This window comes from Schistocerca cancellata, unplaced genomic scaffold (genome assembly GCF_023864275.1).
Source record: "Schistocerca cancellata isolate TAMUIC-IGC-003103 unplaced genomic scaffold, iqSchCanc2.1 HiC_scaffold_671, whole genome shotgun sequence".
Lineage (NCBI taxonomy): Eukaryota > Metazoa > Arthropoda > Insecta > Orthoptera > Acrididae > Schistocerca > Schistocerca cancellata.
Genome location: NW_026046682.1, coordinates 22501 through 27500, shown reverse-complemented (window position 1 = coordinate 27500; position 5000 = coordinate 22501). Strand labels below are relative to the sequence as shown.

Genomic DNA, 5000 nt, shown 5'->3' with positions numbered 1-5000 from the left:
TTTTCCGACGCCACCCACAAAGCCTGCATCATCTGTCCACCACAGGAGCCCCAACGCCAGTGCCTGCGCCGCACGAAGTCGTCGACCGATCATCGCTCCGCTCCACTCCACTCGCACCCGCACCCGCAAGTGCCCCACCCCAACCGCCCAAATCGCAACTCCAGCGGATGAACGGCGGACTCTTCCCGCACTCGTAACGTGCAATCCACCCCTATATCATGCGTTTCATGAAGAGTTATATCCAATATGCCATATTCCCGCTGTCCCTATACATGCTCTAAGTAGCTCGCTTGCTACAGCAGCAGCAGCACCACGTCCGCGCGCTTCCCTGGGGGCACTGAACCGCAGGACGCGAGACCCCACGCCCAGTGGCAAACAGGACTCCTCTCACAATATAGACGGTCACTACCCCGCACAACGATGACGGTGTGGGGGCCATTTTACGACACCGCTTCCTGCGGTGCCAACGCTGTCGTAGAGTCGATACGCCATCTTTGGTAGAAGGCAACCATTCCGCTGTAAATGAGTACGTCGCTCGTAGTTCAGTCACCTCGCAGCACTGCTCAGTAAACTATGCAGGCCCACATAGATAGATCAAATACGCAAATGCCCCTATACATGCTGAACGTCTGTGCAAACAAAAGGAACCACACGTCACCCACACACTCTATCACACACTACTCTCTGCCTGTAACAGACACAGATGCAATAATTAAGCACCACCATGGACCAACGTCCGGTGCATCCTATCCGCCACAGTACACCAACCAGACTATGATAACCAGGCCACGAGGTCCAATCATAAAACAGAATATCCCACTCGTCCGACAACCACAATTGCTCAGATAAGCCACCAACACCCACACATGTCCCACACAGGGGTGCACCCAACATCACCACACTGCCTCGTCTTACAGAACAAACACACTGGCAGGAATGAAACACACAGGTCTGCCGCAACCTCGGACACGGCGCGCCCCCTCTCACTACCGAAAAGCGCATCCCAACGTGACATACCTCCTTTGACACACTGACGCTGCCTCGGGCATCCACTTCCTACGGTCAATATGAACGAACCTCGCCCCGCCCCCCCCCCCCCCCACCAACACGCCATCCCATACCACAATGTGTACCGTACCCAAACCTAACGTGTACTGTACTACAACGCAATGTGTACCAAAACACAACCCAGTTTGTACCTTAACCTAACCTATGTCACCTTAACCTAACCTATGTCACCTTAACCTAACCTATGTCACCTTAACCTAACCTATGTCACCTTAACCTAACCTATGTCACCTTAACCTAACCTATGTCACCTTAACCTAACCCATCTTGCACCTTAACCTAACCTATGTCGCCTTAACCTAACCTCTGTTGCACCTTAACCTAACCTGTGTTGCACCTTAACCTAACCTGTGTTGCACCTTAACCTAACCTGTGTTGCACCTTAACCTAACGCAATTTGCACCGCAATGTAACGCAATTTGCACCGCAATGTAATGCAATTTGTACCGCAATCTACCCCAAGTTGTACCGCAATCTACCCCAAGTTGTACCGCAATCTACCCCAAGTTGTACCGCAATCTACCCCAAGTTGTACCGCAATCTACCCCAAGTTGTACCGCAATCTACCCCAAGTTGTACCGCAATCTACCCCAAGTTGTACCGCAATCTACCCCAAGTTGTACCGCAATCTACCCCAAGTTGTACCGCAATCTACCCCAAGTTGTACCGCAATCTACCCCAAGTTGTGCCGCAATCTACCCCAAGTTGTGCCGCAATCTACCCCAAGTTGTGCCGCAATCTACCCCAAGTTGTGCCGCAATCTACCCCACGTTGTGCCTTAACCTAACCCACGTTGTGCCTTAACCTAACCCACGTTGTGCCTTAACATAACCCACGTTGTGCCTTAACATAACCCACGTTGTGCCTTAACCTAACCCACGTTGTGCCTTAACCTGCTCTGTAAATGGCATATGACACGTTACATTAATGTATTGTTGTCCAACCGCAACCCGCTCAGAATGTTGTGTACACAGCTACGTGTCATCTCCCCATAACAGCTGTATTGCAGTGTGGTACGCCATAGAGACGTGTGGGAGTAATGGACGCAGTGGATGGCGATCAGCATGAGCCGTCTGTTCATGTAGTGGCGCGTGTATGCAGACATAGTAGTCTCTTCTCACACAATGTGATAGCACGGTGTCCCGCGTTCCACATCTGCGACATGCTACAGAGGCTGGTTGACAGTTCGTCGCGCAATGGACATCGCATACGTACGGGGGCACCTTCCACGTGCCCTCTAGTCGGGCACATTTTGTTGCGTGGATGTGAGCGGATGTAGTGTGTCTTGACACCTGACAGGCAGGCATGCAATAATAGTTGACTTTGCAAACGGGGATGGACGTGGACGTGTACGTTTACTGGTGACGTTACGCAAATGAACAACTGGTAACCCGTTGTGGTGCGGTTGATCTTGCTGGAGGTACATCTGTGAGGGCAACGATCGGTACAGCTATGACGCGGTTGTGTCAGCGATACCCACCACACCAATGAACGTGAATGTGGATCTGGGTGTGAAGCGATACGCGGCTGTGGGTGGGTGGGACTGTCCCCGGCCGGTGAGGGGGGGCCGCCCGGCGTGCTGGCCGCGCGGTGCGTGGGCGCACGCGCTACAGCCGGCTGGTGGGGGCGCCCAGTGGCAGGCGCGCCGGCCGACGGACGCGGCAGGCGGCGCAGCTGCGCGCCGGGGCACCCTGCGCGCGGCGCCGTGCAGCCAAAGTGGGTCCTCGCCGGCCCGGTGCGAAGCGCGGTGGACATCTGCAGTGTGCTGGTCCGATTGAGGACTGTGTGCGTTGAGGATGCGCCGCCGCCCGGCACTCGGCGCCGCGACGCCGTCTGCTGCTCGGTCGCCCCAGCGGTTCTCGCTGGTGGTTTGTATCGCAGTTGTGCAGACGTGTTGGCACGTGCGCTGTGCTGGGAGAGTTCGCTTCGGCACCCACGTGGGGCCTTTGCCCTTCTGTGGCGCTGGCGTTGGAGCTGCCGGTCACCGTAGGTGGCGCGTGTTGTCTCCCGCCGGCAATGCCACGACAGCACGCTCCCGGGCCTCTGTCGGCAGCGGCAAGCTCAGTTGGGAGCACGGGTGGTCGCACCTAAAGCGTCTACTCGCCTAACTCCGGGCGATTGCGCCTCTCTCGAACCCGACCAAGTACTTAGGACGGCGCTGCGCGCCGCCGGGACCTGAGAGGGTTTCGAGGTGTATTGTGCAGGGGAGCTCAGCCTCCTCCTGTTTGCAGAATAATTGAGCGGACGCTTGCGTGTTCGCGCGGGCCCCCGGGACACACTCCCGGGCGGCCGGCTGCTCAGCTCTAGTTGACGCAGCTCCCTGGTTGATCCTGCCAGTAGTCATATGCTTGTCTCAAAGATTAAGCCATGCATGTCTCAGTACAAGCCGCATTAAGGTGAAACCGCGAATGGCTCATTAAATCAGTTATGGTTCCTTAGATCGTACCCACGTTACTTGGATAACTGTGGTAATTCTAGAGCTAATACATGCAAACAGAGTCCCGACCAGAGATGGAAGGGACGCTTTTATTAGATCAAAACCAATCGGTCGGCTCGTCCGGTCCGTTTGCCTTGGTGACTCTGAATAACTTTGGGCTGATCGCACGGTCCTCGTACCGGCGACGCATCTTTCAAATGTCTGCCTTATCAACTGTCGATGGTAGGTTCTGCGCCTACCATGGTTGTAACGGGTAACGGGGAATCAGGGTTCGATTCCGGAGAGGGAGCCTGAGAAACGGCTACCACATCCAAGGAAGGCAGCAGGCGCGCAAATTACCCACTCCCGGCACGGGGAGGTAGTGACGAAAAATAACGATACGGGACTCATCCGAGGCCCCGTAATCGGAATGAGTACACTTTAAATCCTTTAACGAGTATCTATTGGAGGGCAAGTCTGGTGCCAGCAGCCGCGGTAATTCCAGCTCCAATAGCGTATATTAAAGTTGTTGCGGTTAAAAAGCTCGTAGTTGGATTTGTGTCCCACGCTGTTGGTTCACCGCCCGTCGGTGTTTAACTGGCATGTATCGTGGGACGTCCTGCCGGTGGGGCGAGCCGAAGGCGTGCGACCGCCTCGTGCGTGTTCGTGCGTCCCGAGGCGGACCCCGTTGAAATCCTACCAAGGTGCTCTTTATTGAGTGTCTGGGTGGGCCGGCACGTTTACTTTGAACAAATTAGAGTGCTTAAAGCAGGCAAGCCCGCCTGAATACTGTGTGCATGGAATAATGGAATAGGACCTCGGTTCTATTTTGTTGGTTTTCGGAACCCGAGGTAATGATTAATAGGGACAGGCGGGGGCATTCGTATTGCGACGTTAGAGGTGAAATTCTTGGATCGTCGCAAGACGAACAGAAGCGAAAGCATTTGCCAAGTATGTTTTCATTAATCAAGAACGAAAGTTAGAGGTTCGAAGGCGATCAGATACCGCCCTAGTTCTAACCATAAACGATGCCAGCCAGCGATCCGCCGCAGTTCCTCCGATGACTCGGCGGGCAGCCTCCGGGAAACCAAAGCTTTTGGGTTCCGGGGGAAGTATGGTTGCAAAGCTGAAACTTAAAGGAATTGACGGAAGGGCACCACCAGGAGTGGAGCCTGCGGCTTAATTTGACTCAACACGGGAAACCTCACCAGGCCCGGACACCGGAAGGATTGACAGATTGATAGCTCTTTCTTGATTCGGTGGGTGGTGGTGCATGGCCGTTCTTAGTTGGTGGAGCGATTTGTCTGGTTAATTCCGATAACGAACGAGACTCTAGCCTGCTAACTAGTCGCGTGACATCCTTCGTGCTGTCAGCGATTACTTTTCTTCTTAGAGGGACAGGCGGCTTCTAGCCGCACGAGATTGAGCAATAACAGGTCTGTGATGCCCTTAGATGTTCTGGGCCGCACGCGCGCTACACTGAAGGAATCAGCGTGTCTTCCTAGGCCGAAAGGTC

The 5000-nt window shown here is 54.6% G+C and overlaps 1 non-coding gene across 1 annotated transcript in view; it reads left to right on the top strand.

The window, feature by feature from the left end:
- Positions 1-3385: 3385 nt before the first annotated feature.
- The window catches only part of LOC126138834 (small subunit ribosomal RNA), a 1909-nt gene continuing 294 nt past the window's right edge, over positions 3386-5000 (top strand). Inside the window, exon 1 of the ribosomal RNA XR_007528337.1 lies at positions 3386-5000. This exon is cut by the window's right edge and continues 294 nt beyond it. This is a non-coding gene — a ribosomal RNA (small subunit ribosomal RNA).